The sequence below is a fragment of the Durio zibethinus genome, chromosome 21, assembly GCF_047325235.1.
Source record: "Durio zibethinus cultivar Kanyao isolate XHJ-2024 chromosome 21, ASM4732523v1, whole genome shotgun sequence".
In the NCBI taxonomy this organism is placed as follows: Eukaryota; Viridiplantae; Streptophyta; class Magnoliopsida; order Malvales; family Malvaceae; genus Durio; species Durio zibethinus.
The window spans coordinates 1,162,138-1,176,988 of record NC_143182.1 but is presented as its reverse complement, the minus strand read 5'-3'; positions in this window follow the sequence as shown (position 1 = coordinate 1,176,988).

Below are 14,851 nucleotides of genomic sequence, written 5' to 3'. Positions count from 1 at the left end.
CTTTCATGGCATATTTATTTGTTAGACCACCCTCATGAACACATATTTTGCTCATTCTGTTTTAATCTTTTGCTCATTCTGTTTTAATCTTGGACACTTATCTGTTGATCAGAGAATTATTTGAGGGCGCTTCTTTACTTTGATTTATCTTTGACTTCATAGGCCTTTTCTCCTTAACTTCACATTATTGAGGGTCACTTCAATATTAAAGATGCAATAACATTTTTTAACTTTCTGCTTCTAATTATGAATGTTTATACGTCATAGTTTTATTAAGAGCTCAACTCCAGGTAATTTCATTAGCCTGAAGGCAGAAAAAGATGAGGGTTCAATGTGGCCCTAGCTTCGTACCTTTTGTGTGTTTTCAATAGTTACTTGCCTTTGTTAAAATATCCTCACAAAAAGACTTCTTCATTCAAGTGTAAGTACGTGCTTATTAAATGATGAGTCAATTAGATATGTCTAATATAATTAAAGGTGTTTTGTAACTTGAAGCATTGCAGAAGATAAATGGGAACACAACCTTGTTGATTGATGTCTATACTTCACATTATAGGCATGAAGTTCTCTAGTTTCCTTTTTCTGTCACCAGGAATTATAGTATTTGTAGGTTAATATGTACCAGCACCTTTTAATTTGAATTTGGTTTGACTTAAGCTAGGTTTTGTTGGCCTGTCTATATCTAAAAAAAAAAAAATCCTATATCATGCAGGTTCACATCTTTAGATATAGATTGTCAATTTCAGGGTTGGGAAGGATATTTGTGATGATTGTTTTGTTGTGGACTGTGGCCCCTATGATAGGATGAAGTTAACCATTATTGTTTGCATGTTTTAGGTGGTTTAATTTGTGATAACATCGTCATAATGTTTAAATGAGTTTGTTGGGTTTGCTTTTCTTTTTCCCCATAAATTCTGCTCTCTGAAGTCATTCAGAGCATGCTTAGACTAGTAGTGTTACCATACACATGATCTCTTGGAAACCTGAACCTATCATGCAGTTCTTATATATGTTATTGCCTTTCGGTCCTCATATTTTCTATGTTGCATAAGTCTTAGTCTGCTACATTGTTTTCTTCGAGCCTTCTACTCTATTTGAAGCTAAGATTGCACAATAAAAAACCAAAGGTTATATCACTGCAAGAAAAATCCGAGTGAAACTGGTTTCATACTCTGAAATTCAAGTTTATATCTCTCTCACACACAGATATTCTTTATTTTTTAGTTCTAACTGGCACATTTAAATGTTAGTTTTCTTTGCAGCGAACTCATCTTTGGGATCAAAAACATATAAAACAATCTTCATTACGACCTAAATTAGCAACCTATGTTTTCGTTTTCCTTCTCTCTCTCAGCTTTTCTTTGTACATTTGGGCCACTTGCCCAATCCATAGGTAAATAATTGGCTGAAATTTTCTGTACAAAACCGACATATTTAGTGCAACTGCTGGTCTTAAACTAAGTTGTGGATTTACTTTACATGGATCCTTTGCATTTTTTGGATACTATGATTGTATAACTAACAAGAACCCAACCCCTATACCATAGAGAAGACATTTAAGGATTTTATAAACACCTCCATTGGGCCTTTTGAACTTAGATTGCATGAAGCATATTATTAAAATCCCAATGCCCCCCATATGTGTAAAGTGAGAGTTTGAACCAATCATTTCCATTCTTTTATCTCTTTGGATAAAAAAATCCAATGCCCCCCCCCCCCCCACCAATTGGAACATTGGGAACAAGGTGTTTGGTTATATTTAGGCATTAAGCAGTAATGGGCTGCAATATTCGCAGATAATCAGGAAATTTAAAATCTGAGGCTGGATACATTTACTACACACTAAGCAGGCGTGCTGAGCGCAAAATCCATCTTCCAATAAGCTTAGGGCCGTTGCTTGTGGGCACGAATGCGCGGCTTTCTTTTGGTTGCGCAACTTCAATAAAGGCTTAACCCTCTTTTTGCCTGCTTTGACTTGGGGATTTGGGAATTGCCAATTGGAATCCTCATTTTTGTGCACAGCTTCAGTTGTCACATATTTGTTTATTTCCTTTGACTGACCATAAACTTTGCCTCTCATGAGCTTTTGTATCTTTTTCAATTTCGTATCTTGGACATTATTAAGATTTACTATAAGATTCAAATGCAGAGATCGAAAAGGATTCCGAGTATAAAATCATAATCATTACAAGATAAAAGCATTAACTAGGTAGGATTAAATACCGTTTCCCTAGTTTGAAACGACTTTTCCTTCTGTCCCTTGTACCCGTACCCCTCTACCCCAGTGGCCCACCCCTAACTTTTTCCACGACCTGATACGCAGAGATGGTCCAGTGTCCGGTGCGACCTTTGGCCATTGTGGCAAGCTGGTAAAACGCATTTAGGCACGTATTTAAAGGTAGTAACTTGAGCAATTCAATATGCAACGATCAACCTGCTCTCTGGTAAAATAATGGGTTGAATTTAATGTATGAAAGAAAATTTATTTACCACATAATTCGATCATATTCATGTAAAAAAGAAGGGATAGATAATAGACTATAGAGTATGGAGGAAGTCCTTGCGTTTTGAGTATAGGTTAGCTAGCTAAGGTGGTACTAATTCGTATGGAGTGGAATGTGTACGTAGAATCTAGATCGGACCCTAGCTTTCACTCAGCGAGATCTGTGAGGCCCACAGTCGATTGTGATTCACATGTAATGGCGGGTGCATGGGACCGAATGTGGATGAAATTTCATGGAAACATTGGTATGAGTCAATTTGGATGGAGGGTACGATTGGCCCACCAAAACAAGCAACTTTTATTGCAAGAGGGTACGTCTCTGCCTCTCTCCATAATGGTGTTTTGGGTGTAGTTCTGTACCCAAAGGCTTGCTAGTACGGAATAAATTCCCCGAAATGCATAGGCAAGAGAGAGTGGCTGTTGGGCTTGTGGGCACATCATGATGTATGAAAAGAAGAAAAGGTGCCAAATTAGGGCGGATTTTGTGTGGGTTCCCTTGCTTCTTAGCCTTACGATGCTGGACCCCTCCCTCTTCTCCCTTCCCTTACTAGGTGTCATGTTCGACTTGACACTGATGCAAATCCACCCTTGGTTTTCATAAACTTTGCTGTCGAAACTTACGTTATGTCGGCGACCTTAGCCTCAGACACCTACGCCTCTATACCACTTAACAAATGCGGGTTTATTCTCCACAATAATAAGATCCAACTTGGACAAAGTTTAGGCGCAAACTTTCTCTTTTCTTGTCTGCATATGTGCTAGTTTCTCCAGGAAAAAGTTAAGGCCTAAACATATTCAGCTAATTCTAAAACTTGGATTGGCGAAAAGGAAAATAATTGGCGTTCCACCATGTCTTCTTCGATTATTTTGAATAATGAAGAGTACTATAGCTTGCATCTATTATAACATGGAATATGATACTAAAGATGTTGACCTGACCAGCAGGATTAGTCTTTTCATTATGTTGGGAATTATTATATTAATTGAGTACCATTGATTGATTAAAATGGCACTTGAAAAACTGCCAAAACATTATACACAATTCCCACACGCACTTCACGTTGTATAAACAGTTCAAGTTTATTGCTTTCATCAGATGCTTTAACTTGTGTCCACACACATGACATGATTTAACCAATTTCTTTGTTATTATTGATTGTTTAAGCTTTTCCAAAATCAATTTCTCATTTTCCTCATGTAAAGGGTTGTTGGATGTTGAACAATCACTAATTGTGGCAAACTTGTGAAATCATGCATCTCATCATTCATCACTCAAATTTCAATATTCATTGATTTTGCTCTATTATTAGTGCCTGAGAGAGGCTTAGAAGTCAAATTGGGTTCTGCCATGAATGTGACATATGCTTTGCAGTAGAAGTTTATCAGTTTGTCAAACGAATAGTCTCTGTTTGATCATATATTTGAAAGAGTTTTGAGCATTCATTTCAACCGGAAGCAAGATGATGCATCATATCATATTATATATGCACATATCACTATATGAAAATGAAGATTTAGTAACTGTTTTTTAGTAGTATTTTTAAATAAACATTACAAATTTTTATATTTTTATAAGGTTAATGGCATTTTTTTATAGAATGCCACTAAATTCTTATATAACACTTTTGGATTTAAAAATACCATTAAAAATATATTCTTATGATTTTTTAAGAGTTATTAAAAGCATTTTTTTATAAAAAAATGCTTTGAATAATCTTCTTTAATTTTTATTAAAAATGTTTATGAATAAAAACGCTCTGAATAATCTAAAAAAAATTTGAAAAAGATTATTAAAAATATTTTTTATCAAAAAAGCATTAAATAACCTCATTTAATTTTTTGTAATGGATTATTCATAGTCAAAAAGACATTGAATAATAATAATAATAAAAAACGCCTTGAATAATTAAAAAAAAATTAAATTGGATTATTAAAGGTATTTTTTGTCAGAAATATTTTGAATAACCCCATTCAATTTTTTGTAAGGAATTATTCAAGGTGTTTTCTAGCTAAAAACGCCTTGAATAATCCTAAAACAAATTGTAAGAGATTCTTGAAGGTGTTTTGGGTAAAAAAATACATTGAATAATCTTAAAAACAATGGAAGGAGATTATTTAAGGTGTTTTTGATCAAAAATACCTTAAATAATTCCCTATAATTTTTAATTAAATAGGGTTATTCAATGTATTTTTTGTCATAAATGTCTTGAAAACCCTATTCAATTTTTTGTAAGAGATTATTCAAGATATTTTTTGACAAAAAATGTCTTGAATAATCACACTTTTTCACTGTTAATTTTTTTTAAATTTCAATACCCTCGAGATCCCATTTTTGTTTTTCTTTTTCCTACTCATTTTTTTTTATTTCTGCTCATTTTGGGTCATTTTCTTCTATTTTACCTAAGTTTTAGTCATTTTGTGGTCAATTTTCATCTTCTTTCCTTTTGTTTTTGTAAGTTTTTAATTAACTTTTTTGCATTTTGGGTTAAATCCCTAAACTTTTTATATAATTTGTTGCATTTTTACCACCGTTCAAGCTTCATTGGTAAGCTTTATTTCAACATTGATAATTTTCAGTATTTGGCCATTCCTTTTTTTTTTTTATCAATTTATTTCGTTATTGCAGTTTTGAGTTTGGTTTTATTTGATTTGTGAGAAAAATTCAAGATAGAATAAAAAGTGAAAGAAATAGGATTTTTATCTGAAAATTTTGAAATAAAACGTTGAATTTAGTTACAAACACAAATGAAATTTTAGGTTTAGTTTTTTTTTTCAATATAATATTTTTGAAATTACTAAAAAATTATTATTTGTTAACATGAATTTGTTGATCCATTCAAGATATCCTTAAGAAATCAGTCTAAAATAATCTATTATATTTTTTTTATCTTGTCGTGGCATTTGTTTTGTTTGTTTTTTAAAATTATGATATTTGATAAAACGACTTAATCTTGTTTGAAATGATTCGTTGTGCATAAAAATCACAAACAACGGGAGATAAAAAATAAAAGAATAAGACATCTATAGTCATTTGTGAATACTATAAGGTAAAATATTTGTCACATATTTAATCTTTTTCTGTTACACTGTAGGTTTCTATATGTATGAATATTCAATTAAAATTTATATAAAATTTTTGTTTATGTTATCTTTGTTCCTTTTTTGCATTATTTAAAAAACATAATATCAATGCATGACACGTAATAGTACTTTTTTTTTTGCATTGTAATAAGTTATTTATGATATCGTCTTGTTATTATTTTTTATTTAATACATAGTATAATTAATTATGTTGTAGTTCATTTTCATCTAATTTAATTATATAATTTTGGTCTAATAATATAGCAAGTACTAAATGGATAAGAGTTGAATGCAAAAGTTAAGATTAAGTTAGTAAGTTTTTAAGTACGTTAGTGACTAATGTGAAAAAAATCTTTCATCAAATGGTAGTGTTCCAAATCTATGCAGTCATCAATTTCATACATTTTAAATTTTTGTTTAATGTAATAAAATAATTTAAATGTTATTGCATATATTAAACTTCGTGTTCAATCCATATTGGAACGAATTATATATTTATAATATTCAGTTTATGAATTTAAGTTTACTTTTATTTCTTTTAAAAATTTTTATTTAATGATAATAATAAATTTTAAAAAAATTTTAAAAAAAATCTTAATTTAACGGTGTTTGTACTTAAAAATACTACTAAATGCTAAAATATAATGACACTTTCTAATATAAATGTTATTAAATTTAGTGACATTTTTTACTATAAATACTATTAAATTTAGTGATATTTTATGATAAAAACTTTACTAAATTAACGATATTTTCTAAAAATATCATTATTTTTTCCGACACATATATAATCAACACTTTTAACAATATTTTTAACAAACATCATTAATATTTTAATGATATTTATAAATATCGTTAAACATAAAAAAAATATTATTAAAAATTTAATCTCCTGTAATATGTCTTTGTTACATAGCCATAGATATATATAAATTAAAGCTGATGTATGGTTTCACGCTGTCTGTCTGTGAGTTTTGGTTAGGTTTCAAACACGGAGGGGCCGGGCAGCATTCTAGAGTCTATGATTTGGACGAGAGAACAACTTTTCTGGCAATTATTCAACATCAACTTTTATTTTCATATACAATATTAATTGCATGTCAACATATATGGCAACACCAAGTGTATATATACATATCGACTTCGAAGGAGCAAGAACTGCAAGATCAGTTGCCCTTTCCAGTAGTATTAAATAAAACGATGATGCTTATTATACTTTAAATATTTCACTAACCTAGTTTTCTAATAGTTTTATAGTTGTTTAATCTAGCTGCTAATGTTAAAGTTCCCCAATTCAATGAACTCAATTTTTTTTTTTTTTGTCTTAAAAGTAAGGGTTCATCAAAAGGGAGGTTTACATTTAAGGCATGTTATATAACCTGATCATCCCGTCCAGTAAACTTTTCGCCAACTTCTCCTGAACATGTTCTTTGCTACAGTTTATCACAATTATTCAAGTTAATTGTCCCTTCAATCTTTCAGTCTAGTCACCGTCTAAAAAAACCATCAAGAAGATTTAGACAATTTTTTTTGTGAAATTCATGAAAATTTTTTATTAAAAATAATTAAATTAAAATTAAAATTAAAAAATAAAATTATCTTATTATATAAATAAAATATATAAAAATTAAAAAAATTTAATAAATTTTGATATATATTTTAGATAAAAATTTTTAATAAAAATTTTGATAAAATTTATATCTTTAAAAAAATACCTATCAAATTTAAATTATAAATAATATTTTTAATAATTTTTATATATTATTAATTTTCATATTAAATTTTATTAATTTATCAATTTAAAATTTTTATTAAATAATTTTTAAAAATTATTTTTAAAAATTTTATTTAAAAAACTTCATTTATGTTTTGTTAATTGTGAATTAGAGTTGACAATGGATTGAGATGGGTTTTTGCTCACTTTGAATCCGACTCAATTTTATATTTTATTAAATCTCGTTCGATCTGATCTAAATTTTTTTTTCATATCTGAACCTGACTTAAAATTAATAAAATATTATTTTTTAAATATAAATATTTAAATATATAATTATATAAATATATATATAAATAAATAATTAAAAAATAATTTTTTATATAATATCAGGTCGAATCAAGTTAGATTTGTTTAAAATTCGAATTCGACCTGACTTTATTTTTTTATTAATATTATTTGATTCGATTGGACACAAAACTTAATTTTTTTTTAAAAAAAAATTAATTTTATAAAATTAAATTCGATCGAAATCTGTCACAGATAAATTAAATTATCGATCCTACATGTAATATAGATGCTTTTCATTTCAGGATCAATAGGAGGCAAATTTCTTTGCGGCTTGGTTGGCTTGATTTGGTATTATAGATTTGACTCGTTGCAGCATCGGTGGTTTGGACTGTTCTCAATGATTATCGTTTTATAGTGACTGATTTTGTTGGAATGCTATCTTAATAACACAGTTTGGAATTTTGGACAGTGTTTGATGATTAAGGTGGAGATGATTTTTAGTTCTATCTTTACAGAAATTTTTTTTTTTTAAATGATACTTGAAGCTTTGGTGGCATAGAAAGAATGATCTCTTGGAAGCTTCTCATATTATTGATTTTTTATGGAATTAGAATTATTGATTTTTATATGTTTTGAGTTTTTAATAAAATCGATTATAGTTGCAAAAAAATCACCTGAAATAGAAATTAGTCGTATATTTTGGCAATGGACGGTAAGTGAGGAGTAAATTAAGCTGAAACTCATACACGTGGATGTAAAGCAATGAAAGATATCTGAGCGCAGCAGACTGGAAATGATCCCAATTGTGGAAATCTGGTGCAGATCTTTGGTGGTCCCGAGGATCGATCCATTGGTGAAGGGAGTGACCAAAAGCCATTAAAACAGCTGTTTTTCTTTTGGCTACACTTGCGTCTGTCTCACCTACGCAAAAAGTTTGCCGTGTCCTGCTGCCTTCCTACATCAACATAGCCAGCCTTAGCACCCCAACTCTCACCGCCATTTCCCTACGATTTTAGCAGCACCTCTCTCTGCTCAGAACTGCTCTCCCTAATTCTCAGTCTCTGTCTCAGTCCAATGGCTTTGCCAAGTTACAAATACTAGCACCCTATCGAATTCTGGCAAAAACCCTACAATATTGGCTTTTTTTTTTTCAAATATGAACAAATTAATAACATGGGCTGAAGCAAACATGTGAGGAAGCATGTTGCTATCCTTGGGAATATTGCATGGAATAATAAAAACAACACTTATTTTATTTAACTTTAAAATTATATAGCTGTCGGCATTTCTTGTACTTCATCAAGAGTTTAAGAATTAATTTAAGCTTCATGAACGCACCGCTTTCATCACATGCATGCATTTCTTGGCCTTTACGGAGGTTTTAAATGCATGTATTAGGAAATATGTAGGAATTAGATCACTTGTGGCAGTAATTGCTGGAGTCTTATTTTTTTAATGCGTTGATTTAATTCATAGGTATTCAATAATTCAAACTATTCAATAAATATGTTAAAAAATAAATATATGAAATACTAATAAATGTAGAAGTAGAGTGTGTAGGAGAATTTCTTACAATTAGAGATAAGATGCCAAAACTTAGACGTGAGTATCTAGAAGTTTTATAACATTGTGATCCAAGATAAGATGAGTGGTAAGATTTTTTTTTTTAGATATGAATCTAAACTCAGAATTTGATTTAAGGTTATTTATATTATTTAATAGTAGATGTGAATTTAAAATCAAAATTAATAAAACACGAAACACAAAATACTTTCGATAACATAGATATATGAATTTCTAAATTCATGACTAATCTATAATTTATTTGGCTCATGGATCCCATAGATTCATAAATGATTAAATTAATGAATAATTAAATTCATGTAATTTAAATTTGATTGATGTTATTTATACTACTTAATAATAACAGACATAATTTTAAACTTAAATTATAAATGACTCGAAGTACTTAATATATTCATTTACAATTAATTAAATTCATAAATGTCATAGTTTAATAAATGTTTAAATTCATGAATAATTATATTTATGTAACTTAAAATTAAACAATAAAATATTAATTAATAATAGTCTCAATATATATGCAAGTGCATTTTTAAATTCTATATAAAAATTGAAACATCAAAAATAAATAAATATTGTTATCTAAATAGTCATTTAAGGAGGACACATGTCACAATTAAATCGATCTTGGAATGTTTCACGCTTACATGATAATGTTCATGTGGCACAATATTAAAAACCATTGAAGAACATACAAGTAAGACCTAAATACTTGATTAAACTTTTTTTCGAGGGATAAAACCATGAAACAAGCCTTTGAGCATCTAAAGTAGACAATATCTCATTGCAAACGTAACAGTTTGGATTCATCACATTAACATTATTATAAGTATTTAAACATTCAAAGTTAGAAAATAAAGAAAATTTGTATTCTTAAACTCGAGTTGACATTCAAAATCAAATTCTTTTCTCCTTGATTGATATCAACCCAACTATTCCAATGACCAAATTCTTAAAACAGAAACAATAGAAAATCCAAAAGATACACAGTACTGTTTGATTATTGATCCTAATATAAATTTTTTTTTCCTATGAAATGAAGCTAGTTGGCCACAAATGACGTCCTTATTACGTTGCACTATCGTCGGAAGTTAGAGGCCAATAAACCCTTCTTCTTTTTTTTTTTTACTCTTAGTTGACAACTGAAAGACTTGTAATGGATTCTTAAATCATTCAAATCCGAGTAACCTAAACACTAAAATTGAGTTGGATTCGAATCAACATCGATATGACATTGACAATGATTGAAGCAATTCCTTTTGATAATTGGTGAAAACAAAATTTTGATGTGGACATTTTTAATGCTACCCTAAAGTTTTTGTTTTTTTTTCTTAACCAAATATGGTTTCCATCTCATATTTCCTAATTTCTTTGTGTTCCTTCAGCATGATCTCTCGAGTGTAAAGATCAGAGGAAAAGAGAGGCCGATGTTTATTCAAACCAGATAGGCGTGGTACCCACTACATGAATGATGAGCTAAAAAAAAAAAACAACCTTTTATATGAAAATGAGTATAATTGAAAAGGGGGAAAAAAAGAAAGTGACAGTTTTTCAATGTGAAAAATGAAGTTTAAAGAGTGGGTGCATAAATATTTGAATGAAACCACTCAATCTTTTATTGCGCTTGAATGTGTACCTTTAACTTTTACAAAATTTTTGGAGTATTAATTAAGGTTATTTTAAGATTTCTTGTATTTGGAATAATAAAAGGAAGGAAATAGGTGGAGAGAAGAAAAATGAAGGGATTTATACTTTTTTTATACCATAAAATTGCAAAGCTAGCTTTCATAAGTAAATTGGGAGAAAAATTAGAAAGAAATTAAAGCACCCATTTCTATAAAAAAATTGAAAACTAATCAATTTTATTTCATTTCCCTTTTTTTTTTCTTTTAAATGTATAAAATATGAGCAAAGAAAATAATTCTCCTTCCTTTTTTCTCTTCCCTTCAATCCCCCAAACTCCGGGTCATAATGTTTGAAAAAAACTACAAACTTTAGGTTAGAGTACTCTATTTATGACATATGTACTGTTAATCCTAATTAATTATTGATGATAATATGTGGTGGTAGATAAGCTAATTAGACTTCTATTTTTTATTTTCATTCGTGCATAAATGATTTTAGTCAATGATTAATGACAATTGATAGGTTTATCTATCTATTTACATATATAAAAAGGATTCGTAAGGATCGATGGCAATTTCTTGAAATGAAAGGAAATTACCATTTATTTTTTGGCCTAAAAATTAGTATAGTTGAGTTTATTAAAAATGATGATGGAGTTAGTACTTCTGGCAATAGCTAATTTGTATTGAATTATTAATCATCTAATTAATACTGTCTAATTATATAACTAATTAAAATTAGCTTAATCTTAAAAAGCATGCGTGTAGCTTAATTTGCCAACCCTACTTTAGCCTTTGGTTATCACAGCTCGAGACTCAACATTTAGGTTAGTATGGATCAAGATCTAGACATGTACTTCTCTGATATCTCATATCAACCTATCTGTTATAATTCACATTTTTGTAAGATATATTATTTGCTCTAGCTCTTATTGCCTTATGATTTTATTCTACAAAAGGTGTTTCACAAGGAATAAGTGGTATGAACTCGTTTATCCTAAGAACAACTCTAGTACTCAACTAATAATAGATTTAAAGCTTCACTTTATGACCTTGACATCCTCCTTCACTCTAACGAGAGCCCACCATCCTCAGTGGTACATCGTTAGTACCTTCAGAGTTGGCTCTAATACTAATTGTCACAGACTCTGATTTAAGACTCAAAATTCGTGTGGCTTTAGGCTTGGAATCATCTCATTCTAGCCTAAGTCAGCTTAAAACATAAGCGTGCGGGCACTAAAACAACTAAAATGATAAAATGCGTAAGTTTGAAAAAACAAGAGAATTACTGGAATATGCACTGTATATTACTGAAGCAAAGTGTCTGATGATGTATAAATAAGGGTGGAGCGACCTTCTATTTACAGTTGAAGCCCCTAGCTGTACCTATGGATAGTCTCTAAAATTACGAGATTACAATATCTATTAAAATTCAAGGATTACACAAATTACACATTAATACAAAAAGTTTCTCATGATTTTTAAGATCAACCAGATCCTGTTAAAGGCTTCTGTCGATCATGAAGCGCACTTACTTCTTTGGACCCTCCTAGGTGTGGTGAGGGCATCTTACGGGCCTGGCCTTAGCTATGCGGGCAGGCTTGCAGGCTGTGCGGGCAATCTAGACTCCTCTCCAAGATATAGTGTGCAAACCCCCATCAATATCCTTGGTACGCGAGCCTTAACCTCTGATGCTCAAGTCTATGTGTCACGAGTTGAGACTTAAGCTCTGACCTGTGTGGCTTCAGGATCCGGGCATCCACTCATTAAGAGTCTCATATCAGCCTACCTGTCACAATTCACACCCTCATGAGTTATTATTCGCTATGACCTCTTTGACCTCACGATTTTGTTACACAAAAAGCACCTCACAAGACAGAGATGGTGTGAACCTTTATATACCCCAGTGACCTTCTTTTTATGTTCGATGCGAGATTCATGACTCTTTCTTAAGTCCGTGACATTTTCTCCCACCTAACCTTGTGACGTTCTCGTCACGACGGCTGGTTACCCTACTTACTTCTATCGAGGCGCTTGGTGTGGATCAAACGGTTTAGGGTTGGTTCTGATACCACTTGTCACAAGTCGATACTTAAGTTTCGACCCGTGCGGCTCTAGGACCCAGGCATCTACTCATTCGGTGTCCTAGATCAACCTATCTGTCACGGTTCACACCGTTATGAGATATTATCCGCTCTGACTCCCTTGACCTAATGATTTTGTCATACTAAAGATACTTCACAAAATAGAGATAGTGTGAATCCTTATATATCCTTATAACCCTTATTTTTATGTTCAATGTAAAATTTAAGACTCTTCCTTAAATTCATGATATATGCACCTGGTGCGTTCACCCAGGACATAACACTGACTATGATCAACATATCCGCATCAACCTATACCAAATACCTAATTAATTAATCGTGTAGATTTCTTTTCCTCGAGATTACATACATTGTATGAAGAAAATTAATAAAGTATATATATAACGAATTAAAGACAACCTTTCTCATTTCATTTGTTTTAAATTTCTGACAAATGGGATAAGACATGCTTTTTTAAATTTTTTTGGTACTAGTCTATTTCATTTTATTATATATAACTTAAACTCCAAAGTTTTTTTTTTCCTTCTAATATTATCTAAAAAAGAAAACTTAATATCCCATATCTTTGAGTTTGCTTCAAACTTAGATATATAGTCAAAATCATCTCTTTTTATCCCTATGCATTCTTATCATAAGTTGTGATTATTTGATGAAATGTCAATCACAAATCAAAATTATTACGATTTTTTCTTTTTTTTTTTTTTATGCTCAAGCCAAGTATGATTTCTATTTCTCACAAGAAGTGGACAGTTGAAGTGGATGATTACCTGACTGCGCCATTGGAAAGAAATAGAAAAAAAAAAATGAAAAGTGACCCAAGATCTAAAGCATTGACATCCTAAAAACCAAGTCTACCAAATGATGATGGAACTAGATCTTGATATAATTCATTAGAAAATTATTGAAATCTAATCCAAAATTTCTGGTTTGACATATCCTAAAAAGCCAAGTCCACAAGTGGTGATGGAACTTGAGATTTGGTTCATGTTATATCATTAATTATTAATTTTATTATCATTTTTTAAAGATGGTGCATGAAGATTTACTTTCCATTCCCTAAAAATTATTCCAATAATAGACTTTCAACCTTATAATAATATTTCAGATTTAATCTCATAATTGCTATCCCATAAATACACTGTCAAGGTTTTAAATTAAACCATTTAATAATTCTTATCTTGTATTATTTAATTAAAGTATATGTCGTCAAACTTTTAATTTAATTGATCATGATTTAATTTTTGATAATTTTAAATATAAAATGTTAAAATATTTGCATATATAATATAAAATTTGATTACAGATGATAAGGTTAAAGTCTCGATCGTAAGTTCTGTATTGATGATCTCTTCTTGCAAAAGAATAAGAATGGCACTAATTGCATTGGGAAAAGTTAGGTCAACAAGCATTGCTGGAACAGGAAATTAAAAAAAAATCCCCTTATCCAATCATCAACAGATTGATGGAACATTTTCTTCCCAAAAAAAATCACTGTCTATACCTTGTCGGAACTATAAAAATGTTGGTCTGATTTTGATTGTTCATGAGCTAAAAAAATTATAATTAATCTTTATTTGGTTTAAAAGAGAGTACTACTCGAAGTAGATTTTTCATGACCTAAAATCTAATTTGTCTTTTTGTAATCTTAAAAGGTTTTAAATTTCCAAGCATTTCACTTACAAATTTTTTTATTATAATCTTAAAATGATCTAATCACAATTAAAAATTTTGTACAAATCTCCTACTTATAACTATGAACTTCAAATAATATTCTATTTAGTCTTATATAATTATGATTTCTAATAAATTAATTTAAATGCAATTATTATAGGTCATATGATTTCGTTAAATTCGAGAGATGTAGTTCAATTATTTCACTTATCTTACTTAAAAATGGATTTTTATAAAGTTGAGGTTCAAATGACATTTATAAAATTTTCATTGGCTT